The 12,555-nt window shown below is 39.2% G+C and overlaps 1 pseudogene; it reads left to right on the forward strand.

Annotated features, from left to right (window-relative positions):
- The first annotated feature begins 11,552 nt into the window (after nucleotides 1-11,552).
- LOC106728403 lies at nucleotides 11,553-12,338 on the forward strand (annotated as a pseudogene).
- The last annotated feature ends 217 nt before the right edge of the window (nucleotides 12,339-12,555 follow it).

Raw genomic sequence — 12,555 nt, forward strand, 5'->3', positions numbered from 1 at the left:
ACGGTCACGCTGCTGAGCTGGTGCCCAGGGGGAGGTTTCAACCTTAATCTCTAACCATCCCCATTTTCTAGGAGTTCTCTGTCTTTCCTGGCTGCAGACTGTCTCTCAGCTGAATCTCCTCTGCTTGTTCGGGCTGTATGTTACCCGTTTCAGCTGCTCGCCCTTATCTGGTCCGGGACAAAGCACCAACACGTCCGTCTAAGCCTCCGCCATTTTTTCTTCCTCAGGCATGTTATCTAAATTACAGTTTTGGGTCTCCGGATCACTGATTTGATAGAAACATTATCTGGGACTGCTGGGTTGACAGGAACACATTATCTAGAGCCATCGAGGTAATTTAGAGTATATGCACTGTCCTGGTCTTGGGACCACTGAGTCAGCTGGGACGCATTATCTGTGTCCACTAACACAATTTAGGATAATTGTGTTGTCCTGTTTCCCAGGTACAGAAGAATGTGCTTTCTAAAACCAGTAAGATAACAATCAATGGGATAGTCATTCAATCGAATGGGATATAGTAATCTTGGTCTCAGATCCTTGTTTTCCATTACCTTGAGTACTTCATGCCATTCTCTTCTGGCCTGTAGAGTTTCTGATGAGAAATCAGGTGTCAGCCTTATGGGAGCTCCTTTGTAGGTAACAGTTTTCTTTTCTCTTGCTGCCTTTAAGATTCTCTCTTTGTCTTTAATTTTTGGCATTTTAATTATGATGTGTCTGGGTGTGGGTCTGTTTGAGTTCTTCTTATTTGAGGGTCTCTGTGCCTCCTGAATGTGTGTGACTTTTTCCTTTACCAGGTTAGGGAAGTTTTCTACCATTATTTCTTCAAACACCTTCTCTATTCCTTTCTTCCTTTCTGTCTATTCTGGCACACCTACTATTCTAATATTTTTACGTTTCATGTTGTCCCACAGCTCCCTTAAGCTGTCCTCCTGTTTATTAATTGTTTTTTTTTTCTTTTTGGTTCTCTAATTGAGTGATATTTTCAACTCTGCCTTCTAATTCACTGATTCGATCCTCAGCTTCCCCTAATCTGCTGTGTATTCCTTCCAATGTGTTCTTTATTTGTGTTATGTCATTCTTTATCTCAGACTGTTCTTTTTTCATAGTTACTATATCTTTTCTCATACTGTTGAGCATTTTCAACATCATTACTCTGTACTCTCAGATAAATTTCTTATCTCTGCTTCATTTATCTCTTCTTCTGGAGAATTCTCTAGTTCTTTCATTTGGGGGTTGTTTCTTTGTTTCCTCATTTTGATTGTCTGTTTGGGTTTGTGATTATGTATTAGGTAGATCCTCTAATGCAGAGGTCCTCAAACTTTTTAAACAGGGGGCCACTTCACTGTCCCTCAGACATTCCACACATGCGCACTGCGGGCCCAGGACGAGTCGGCTGCTAAGCAGGACAGGCAGCGGTGGCAAAAACACCCGGCGGGCCGGTTAAATGTTTTCGGCGGGCCGCATGTGGCCCACGGGCCGTAGTTTGAGGACCCCTGCTCTAATGTAAGGATTTAAAGAGATAACACATATAAACCAATTAGTGTGTATCAAATAGTAGTACTTAAGGCATATTTACTATTACCACTCCTAGTATTTCTGACCAAATGAACATATCAATTGATTCCCTATGTGTGTGAGCTAAATTTGATAGGCTGATCATATTTCAAAGAGTCTCTTCCAGTCTAGCTTTCTATGGTTCTGTGGTAGGCAGTTAGACAGTCATGAGCTGAGCAAGGAAGCTGGGCCAGGTACAGAAGGTCACCAGGGTAGAAAGCCCTGGGTGCTAGCAAAGCACAATTGTAGAGTGGGACCTCTACCCTGGGGTGATATTTCCTGCCCTAGCATATTACTGGTCATATGGTTTGGACTCCCTGACCTTTTCTCCCTCTAGATAACATCTAGGCCTCAGTTGTATTTCAGCTCCAGGCCCAGAAATGCAGGAACACCAAACAAGTAATCCCACAACTGACCTCAGGACCAGCAGCATTGGGTAAAGACCCCTGCCCTGGTATTGACCAATCAATCAGTGGAGACCTAAACCCTAAAAGAACACACCTAGAAAACTACTACATATTTTATTGAAATCTTCCCCTGGGACCTCCCCTAAAATCTCAACCCTTAAAACCTTTAGGATAGAGTACTCTTCTGAGAACATACGGGTGACTTTCCCTTCCCCTACCCCTACCTCTAGGCAGTCACCTTTACCTTCCTCACTTCTAAGCTCCAAGGGCCGTTCCTTTACCTCTATAACTTGTTTCCTAAGCCTATTTCTTCTAGAAATTACTTCTTCTACCTCTGTGGTTTTCGAAATAAATGTTCTTTTATAGTTTGAGTCTGGGTTCTGAATTATTTCCTAGCCAGGACCCAAGTACCAAGATTGCTGAACCCAGGTGCCGTCCGATCCCATCAGTCTGACACCTGGTGCCCCTCCTCCCTCCCACAATATTAAGGTTCTTGGACTCTAAGGTTGTGTGGCAAGATTCGGGAGAACCCATCCAGGACCACCTGGCAGACCCGGACCAGTGCTCAGTACCAGCAGGGGCCCATTGTGCCCACTGGCTCCTTGCTTTGCATCAGGTGGACTTGGGTGAGCTTTTTCTTGGAATTCCCAACCTCCTTGTTTTAAGGTAAAAGGCTGGCTTTCTTTAAACTGTTTATAAGATCCTAGAAGTAAAGCTAAAGGTTAAGGGTTGAGAGACACTAGGCTAAACATAAGAACAGATAACTAAGGATGGGGGGGGCGGGGGGGGAAGAATGGTTGCTTTTTAACTTTGGCTTTTCAGTTGGAGTTGCTTTCTGAGTGTGTGAACAAAATCTTTTGCTGGATAAATGAGAACCTAAATTCATGTAGCTTCCAAGGTAAGGGACACCTGGCAGTTTCTAATCTTCTAGAGAGCAACAGGATTTGCCTCAGGGCCTGAGGTGCTAGCTCTGTCTGGCCCACCTGAGGTGCTAGCTCTGTCTGACCAGTGATATGTTAGGGAAGGAAATGTCACCCTGGGGACAAGGTCTTATCCTACAATTGTGCTTTGCTAGGTTCCTAGGGCTTTCTGCCCTGCTCTGCTCACATCTGTCTAACTGCCTACCACAGTTCTATGAGCCAACTGGATGAGGTTGAGGCTAGTCAGTTTTTTTGTTTTGTTTTGTTTTGTTTAATCCTCACTCAAGGATATTTTCCCATTGCTTTTTTGCTTTTTTTCTTTTTAATAGAGTGGAAGGGAGGTGGGAGGGGGAGAGAGAAAGAAACATCCATGTGAGAGAGAGACATCAATTGGTTGCTTCCTGCACAAGGCCTGGTGGGCTGGGAATCAAGCCTGCAATTGAGGTATGTAGCCTTGACTGGGAATCAAACCCGAGACCCTTTGGTAGACCCATGGGCTGACATTCTAACCACTGAGCAAACACAGCCAAATAACCGTTTTTATAAGAACAAATGATTTTTTTTTACATTTCCCTCCTTTAAGTTCACTTCTTTTTTGCTGTCTGATTCAACCATGTCAGTCTATTCACCACTTTATTCTTAACCCCAAATTATTAAATTATAAATATATTCTAATCCCTGTGAATTTGTTTGGTGTGCTAGCAATCATATCATTAAACAAAATAACCTTTAAGTACTATATTTATTTATTAAATGCATTTAGGCCACGGGTCTTTCTCATCTTGTAAGAAAGAATTAAGAGTAGAATATCAATTTTGAGATCCCAAAATTTCACAAGGAGGGAAAACCTCCAAAATTGTGATTCAACAACATTCATAACAAATCACTTCCGATATAGACATTAAAAAAAAAAAAGACTATAAAGAAAGGAAATGTTAGAGAAACAGGGAAGTGAATTACTGAAAGAAGAATTTTACTCTTCCAAAGACTTCAGCTGAAAGTAAATGGACTCTCTATGCTGGTTAACCAGAAGGCATACTGCAAAGGAAGGTAGCACAGATTTTTGAGGATCTTCTTCACAAGGAGCAGGAACCCAATATCAGAATTGCTCTTGACTGAATGACCGTATCTTCAGCATGTTTTGGGGTTATACATTACCTGCAATGTTGATGACCTTAAATAGAGTAGTAGTTACAATTGTTATCTAATCTTTGATTGTAATAAAGTGTGCATGTGTTTAGGGTTTTTTTTCCATTTAAATATTGTACTGTTGAGAATTATACTGTAGTTTGGCTTTTAGTATTAGCAAATCAAAGCTATATTAGCCCTTGTGTCTAGGCAGCCCATTAGACTTTTAAAAAAATCTTTATTGTTGAAAGTATTACATATGTTACCTTTTTCCCCCAGTGACCCCTTATAGCCTGCTCCCCTCCTCCACGCCCCCAGCCCACTCCAGGCCTTCACTGCTCTATTGCTTGTGTCCATGGGTTATGAATATATACATACAAGTTCTTTGGTTGATTTCTTCCTACCCGCCCACTCTTACCTTCCCTCTGAGATTCAACAGTCTGTTCCATGCTTCTGTGTCTCTGGATCTATTTTGTTCATCAGTTTATTTTATTCATTAGATTCCACATTTGAGTGAGATCATGTGATACTTGTCTTTCTCTGACTGGCTTATTCCACTTAGCATAATACTATTCAGGTCCCTCCATGCTGTCTCAAAGGACAAGAGATTCTTCCTTTTTACTGCTGCAGAGTATTCCATGATATAAATGTACCACTGCTTTTTTATCCACTCGTCTACTGATGGGCACTTGGGCTGTTTCCAAATCTTAGATATTGTAAACTGTGCTGCTATGAATATAGGGGTGCATACATTCTTTCTGATTGGTGTTTTGGGTTTCTTGGAATATATTCCTAGAAGTGGGGTCAAATGGCAGTTTCTGTATTTAATTTTTTGAGGGAACTCCATACTGTTTTCCATAATGGCGGCACCAGTCTGCATTCCACCAGCAGTGTACTAGGGTTCTCTTTTCTCCACATCCTCCCAGCTCTTGTCATTTGTTGATTTGTTGATAGCCATACTAACAGGTATGAAGTGATACCTCGTTGTCATTTTAATTTGCATCTCTCTGATGATCAGTGACTTTGAGCATTTTTCCATGTTTCTTGGCCATCTGTGTGTCCCTTTGGAAAAGTGTCTACTTAGGTCATTTGCCCATTTTTTGATTGGATTGTTTGTCTTCCCTTTGTTAAGTTGTATGAGTTCCTTATATATTTTGGATATTAACCCTTTGTCAGATGTATTATTGCCAAATATGTTCTCCCATACAGTGGGTTCCCTTTTCGTTTTGTTGATGGTTTCTTTTGATGTGTTTTTTGTTTTGATGTAGTCCCATTTGTTTATTTTCTCCTAGGTTCCTTTGCCTTAGGAGATGTATCTGTAAACATATTGCTATGAGAGATGTCTGAGATTTCGCTGCCTATGGTTTCTTCTAGGATTTTTATGGTTTCATACATTTAAGTCTTTAATCCATTTTGAGTTTATTCTTGTGTGTGGTATAAGTAGGTGGTCTAGCTTCATTTTTTTGCATGTATCTGTCTAATTTTCCCAACCCTATTTATTTTAATTTGCATCTCTCTGATGATCAGTGACTTTGAATAGACTGTCTTGACTCTATTGTATGCTCTTGCCTCCTTTGTCAAATATTAATGGAGTCTAATGGCTTGGGTCAATTTCCTGGGTCTCTGTTCTATTCCATTGATCTATATGCCTGTTCTTGTGCCAATACCAGGCTGTTTTGATTACAGTGGCTTTGAAGTGTAACTTGATGTCTGATATTGTGATCCCTCCAACTTTGTTTTTCTTTCTCAGGATTGCTGCAGCTATTCAGAGTCTTTTTTGGTTCCATATATGTTTTTGGAGTATTTGTTCTAGATTTGTTTAGTATTAGCAAATCAAAGCTATATTAGCCCTTGTGTCTAGGCAGCCCATTAGACTTTTAAAAAAATCTTTATTGTTGAAAGTATTACATATGTTACCTTTTTCCCCCAGTGACCCCTTATAGCCTGCTCCCCTCCTCCACGCCCCCAGCCCACTCCAGGCCTTCACTGCTCTATTGCTTGTGTCCATGGGTTATGAATATATACATACAAGTTCTTTGGTTGATTTCTTCCTACCCGCCCACTCTTACCTTCCCTCTGAGATTCAACAGTCTGTTCCATGCTTCTGTGTCTCTGGATCTATTTTGTTCATCAGTTTATTTTATTCATTAGATTCCACATTTGAGTGAGATCATGTGATACTTGTCTTTCTCTGACTGGCTTATTCCACTTAGCATAATACTATTCAGGTCCCTCCATGCTGTCTCAAAGGACAAGAGATTCTTCCTTTTTACTGCTGCAGAGTATTCCATGATATAAATGTACCACTGCTTTTTTATCCACTCGTCTACTGATGGGCACTTGGGCTGTTTCCAAATCTTAGATATTGTAAACTGTGCTGCTATGAATATAGGGGTGCATACATTCTTTCTGATTGGTGTTTTGGGTTTCTTGGAATATATTCCTAGAAGTGGGGTCAAATGGCAGTTTCTGTATTTAATTTTTTGAGGGAACTCCATACTGTTTTCCATAATGGCGGCACCAGTCTGCATTCCACCAGCAGTGTACTAGGGTTCTCTTTTCTCCACATCCTCCCAGCTCTTGTCATTTGTTGATTTGTTGATAGCCATACTAACAGGTATGAAGTGATACCTCGTTGTCATTTTAATTTGCATCTCTCTGATGATCAGTGACTTTGAGCATTTTTCCATGTTTCTTGGCCATCTGTGTGTCCCTTTGGAAAAGTGTCTACTTAGGTCATTTGCCCATTTTTTGATTGGATTGTTTGTCTTCCCTTTGTTAAGTTGTATGAGTTCCTTATATATTTTGGATATTAACCCTTTGTCAGATGTATTATTGCCAAATATGTTCTCCCATACAGTGGGTTCCCTTTTCGTTTTGTTGATGGTTTCTTTTGATGTGTTTTTTGTTTTGATGTAGTCCCATTTGTTTATTTTCTCCTAGGTTCCTTTGCCTTAGGAGATGTATCTGTAAACATATTGCTATGAGAGATGTCTGAGATTTCGCTGCCTATGGTTTCTTCTAGGATTTTTATGGTTTCATACATTTAAGTCTTTAATCCATTTTGAGTTTATTCTTGTGTGTGGTATAAGTAGGTGGTCTAGCTTCATTTTTTTGCATGTATCTGTCTAATTTTCCCAACCCTATTTATTTTAATTTGCATCTCTCTGATGATCAGTGACTTTGAATAGACTGTCTTGACTCTATTGTATGCTCTTGCCTCCTTTGTCAAATATTAATGGAGTCTAATGGCTTGGGTCAATTTCCTGGGTCTCTGTTCTATTCCATTGATCTATATGCCTGTTCTTGTGCCAATACCAGGCTGTTTTGATTACAGTGGCTTTGAAGTGTAACTTGATGTCTGATATTGTGATCCCTCCAACTTTGTTTTTCTTTCTCAGGATTGCTGCAGCTATTCAGAGTCTTTTTTGGTTCCATATATGTTTTTGGAGTATTTGTTCTAGATTTGTGAAATATGCTGTTGATATTTTAATAGGGATTGCATTGAATGCCCATTAGATGTTGACTCTCTGTTTTGTAATTTGTATTTTACTATCCTAGATCCATATCCTACCACCAGCACACATCATCCTTCTCACTACAACCGGATCATAGAGAAACGCTTACTAAAAAATAAATAACAAAATTAATAAATAAATAATAAATGACAGCTAGTTTTTGATAGGTGCCTATTACACAGTAGTGATAGATACTGTTAAGACTCTGTCCTCTAAGGAACTTACTGTCTAGTTCAGTGGTCGGCAAACCGCGGCTCGCGAGCCACATGTGGCTCTTTGGCCCCTTGAGTGTGGCTCTTCCACAAAATACCACGTGCGGGCGCGCACGCAAATATATTCCTAGAAGTGGGGTCAAATGGCAGTTTCTGTATTTAATTTTTTGAGGGAACTCCATACTGTTTTCCATAATGGCGGCACCAGTCTGCATTCCACCAGCAGTGTACTAGGGTTCTCTTTTCTCCACATCCTCCCAGCTCTTGTCATTTGTTGATTTGTTGATAGCCATACTAACAGGTATGAAGTGATACCTCGTTGTCATTTTAATTTGCATCTCTCTGATGATCAGTGACTTTGAGCATTTTTCCATGTTTCTTGGCCATCTGTGTGTCCCTTTGGAAAAGTGTCTACTTAGGTCATTTGCCCATTTTTTGATTGGATTGTTTGTCTTCCCTTTGTTAAGTTGTATGAGTTCCTTATATATTTTGGATATTAACCCTTTGTCAGATGTATTATTGCCAAATATGTTCTCCCATACAGTGGGTTCCCTTTTTGAGGTATAATTAATGCCTATTTGTATTAAAGCACCAAGGACAATACAAAGAGTGTGCTGTGGCCTAGGTTGATTTGGCTTAGTGGATAGAGCATCAGCCGGTGGACTGAAGAGTCCCAGGTTTGATACTGGTCAAGGGCACATGACCGGATTGTGGGCTCGATCCCCAGTAGGGGGTGTGTAGGAGGTAGCCAATCAATGATTCTCTCTCATCATTGATGTTTCTATCCCTCTCTCCCTCTCCCTTCCTCTTTGAAATCAATAAAAATATATTTAAAAAACAAACAAATAAAAAGAAACAAAGAGTGTGTTATGTATTATTCAAGTGTGCTATAGAATGAGGAAACGTTAGGGCTGGCTTGGTATTTAAATTAGCTTTTAAAAATTATATGTTTTCATTGATTTTTTTTAAGAGAGAGAGGAAGGGAGAGGTAGAGAGAAGGAGATAGAAACAACAATGAGAGAGAAATGTAGATCAACTGCCTCCTGCACTCCCCACCTGTACTGGGGGTCAAGCCCAAAACCTGGGCAATGGGATTTGAACCAGTGACCTATTGGTGCATGGTATGATGCTCAACCAACTGAGCCACACTGGCTGGGCTGAATTAGCTTACTTTTGAAAGGGCAAGGTTCAGGGAATTTGTTTTGTTTGTGTGTGTGTGTATGTATGTGTTTGTTTTTTGTTAATCCTCATCCGAGAATACTTTACCATTAATTTTTTTAAAGAGAAGGAAAGACAGAGAGAAACATCAATGCGAGAGAAACACATGGATTGGTTTCTCATGTAGATCAGCTAAATGTAGATCAGCTGCCTCCTGCAACCAAGGTATGTGCCCTTGACTGGAATTGAACCGGGAACCCTTTGGTCCACAGACTGATGTTCTATCCACTGAGCAAAACCGGCTAGGGCAGACTTTGTTTATTTTTTATGTATGGTGATCCTGGTGTTTCACTTGATTTTAAACATATGATTTATAGTTATTTGTTTTTGTGTATTTGTTAATTATCTGGAGAACAATCTGATCTCTTGTGTTTCACATTTCACCTAAGTCACAAATAAAGGTGATGTTCTAAAAAAAAATATGTATATGACAGCAAACTTTTAAAAAACTTCTTAATACCACAAATGTGTATTACAGTGACAGCAATTCTAGCCAGTGATGAAAAATTATGTATCCTGCCTATATTGTAACATCAAACTTTGAAAAATTATATACAGAAAAATTTAATACTAAAATTAAATAACACATCTTTGGATAAAATTTTTGGATTTTTAATTTATCTCAGAATTAAAAATCTGAGATGGTGATATCTGGCTTTAGCTCAATATCAATAAAAACCTGGTCAATTTTATTTGGCCAAAATTTGGTTTTGATACAGTTCTAAATCTGCAACTAAATCCTATCAAATATGTAACTACTAATATAATCCCATTCCCAGTCCTAATCTTAAAACCATTCCCAGTTTTAATTCTAGCCCCATTCCCTTACCTAGTTTTATATTTCTTCATATAATCTTACTAGAGGCCCGGTGCACAAAAATTTGTGCACTGGCGGGGGGAGGGGGTGGGAGGGTGTCCCTCATCCCCACTTGTGCCCTCTCACAGTCTGGGACCCCTCAGGAGATAACTACCTGCTGGCTTAGGCCCGCTCCCCAGGTGGCAGATGGCAGCCCTGATCCCTAGGTGCCTGCCCCGCCACCCCGGGTCGCACACACGGCAGGGCCGATCCGGGGGTTGGGGCGCTTCCCCGGGTCGGGTCGCACATGGACGCTCGCTGCCCCAGGTCGCAGATAGCAGGTCCGGATGGCGGTGGGGCAGGCTGGATGGCACTGTCCCGCCCTGCCTGCAGTATGCAAATTAGCCGCCATCTTTGTTGGAGGTTAATTTGCATATCACGCTGATTAGCCAATGGGAGGTGTAGCGAAGGTACAGTCAATAACCATGTTTGTCTATTATTAGATAGGATGCTAATATATGGTCTAGTTTACTTATTATGTTTATTACTGTCCTCTCATCCTTCCCACTACTAGATGTAGATCTTTGAGGATAGAAATTTTTTAAAATGTTTTGTTCACAACTATATTCCTAGTGCCCAGAACAGTGATTGGAACATAAACGTTCAACTAAATTCAATTTAATGGTGCAACGCTGGGAATATTTATGCCAAAATATCTACAAAGATCATTTCTAATGGTGGGATTATGGATCATTTTTCTTTTGCTGATTTATATAGAATGGGGCAAAAGTAGGTTTACAGTTGTGAGTATGCAAAATACAGTTTATTCTTGTATTATTAGTTATTGTATTATTTTCCATATGAACAATGGTACATTTTATTTTTCTACAATAATCTTTTCATATTTCCCTGGTGAAAACAAACAACCAGGCTAAAGTGTTTAAGCATAGGAAATAAGGATTAGTCTTGTTTTTTTGTTGTTTGTTTGTGTGATTTTTGTGGTTATACTTTAAGAATGTTACCTTGTGAAATGTTTACAAAATGAAGCAAAGATGGGAAAGATTAGAAAGTAACATTTAGACAACAAATAAATGTTGGCAAGGATATGGAGAAAAGGGAACCCTTGTACACATTTGGTGGGAATGTAAATTGGTGAAACCATATGGAAGACAGTATAGAGGTTCCCTGAAGAATTAAAATAGAATATATATATACACTATGTTTATAGTAGCATAAAATACTATATAAGTATTAAAATAGAACTATATATACAGAATTACTATATGTATAATACATATAAAAGTACTATATAATCCAACAATCCCACTTGTAGATATAGAATCAAAGGAAATAAAATCACTATAGCAAAGAGATATCTGTGCTTCCATGTTCATCATATTTACAATAGCCAAGATATGAAAACCACCTAGGTATTCATCTATGGATGAATCGATAAGCCAATGTTATATATAAATATACTATGATTTATATTTGTATCATATATAAGTATATTAAATATATATAATAGAATATTATTAAGCCTTACCCCGCTCCAAAAGAAAGAAAGAAAGACTGCTATTTGTGACAATATGGATGAAACTGGAGGGTAATATGCTAGTGAAAATAAGCCAATCAGAGAAAGACAAATATTGCATGGTATCATTTATGTGGAATTAAAAAAAATTTTTAAACCAGAACAGAGTAGAATGGTGGTTGCCAGAGGCTGAGGGATATGGGAAAAGGGGAGAGGTTGCCAAAACGTATGCATTTTCAATTGTAAGGTGAATAAGTTCTCTTCCCATAAGCAGCCTGAGGTGACCTCGGAAAATGATTCACTATTCACTGAACCCAGGAAACCCCACAAAATCATGCAAAACAAGAGGTTCAAATTTTTGTGTTCTCTTAAAGAACCCTCGTGAAACTGCCCAGGCCATCAAGGGTATGCAGATCTGTAAAGCCACCAAGTATCTAGAGGATGTCATTTTACAGAAGCAATGTGTGCCATTCTGTCATTACAATGGTGGAGTTTGTCCGTGTGGTCAAGCCAAACAGTAGGCTGGACACAGGGTCGGTGGCCCCAAAAGAGTGCTTCATTACTAGTACTGCTGGACATGCTTAAAATTGCAGAGAGTAATGCTGAACTTAAAGGTTTAGATGTAGATTCTCTGGTCATTAAGCATATCCAGGTGAACAAAGCTCCTAAGACAGTGATGGCGAACCTTTTGAGTTCGGAGTGTCAGCACTTTGAAAAACCCTAACTTAACTCTGGTGCCGTGTCACATATAGAAATTTTTTGATATTTGCAACCAAAGTAAAACAAAGACTTATATTTTTGATATTTATTTTATATATTTAAGTGCCATTTAACAAAGAAAAATCAACCCAAAAAATGAGTTCGCATGTCACCTCTGGGTGTCATAGGTTCGCCATCACTGTCCTAAGACATGGCACAGAGCCCATACGGGAGCTCTCCCTCCCACACTGAGGTGATCCTCACTGAAAAAGATCAGATGGTTCCTAAACCAGAAGAGGAGATTGCACAGAAGAAAATGATACAACAGAAGAAACAAAAACTTATGGCATAGGAGTAAATTGAGCATAAAATAAATGCTAGTAAAAGTAAAAACAAAAGAAAGATGATTAAGTTCTAAGGATCTAATGTACAGCATGATGAGTATACTTAATTATACTGTATTGGAATATGCTAAAAGAATAGCTCTCTAATGTTCTCACTGAAAAAAAAGTGTTTATGTATTAATTAACTCAATTATGAGAATCATTTCTCAATGTATATATACATCA

This window comes from Myotis brandtii, unplaced genomic scaffold (genome assembly GCF_000412655.1).
Source record: "Myotis brandtii unplaced genomic scaffold, ASM41265v1 scaffold609, whole genome shotgun sequence".
Taxonomy (NCBI): domain Eukaryota; kingdom Metazoa; phylum Chordata; class Mammalia; order Chiroptera; family Vespertilionidae; genus Myotis; species Myotis brandtii.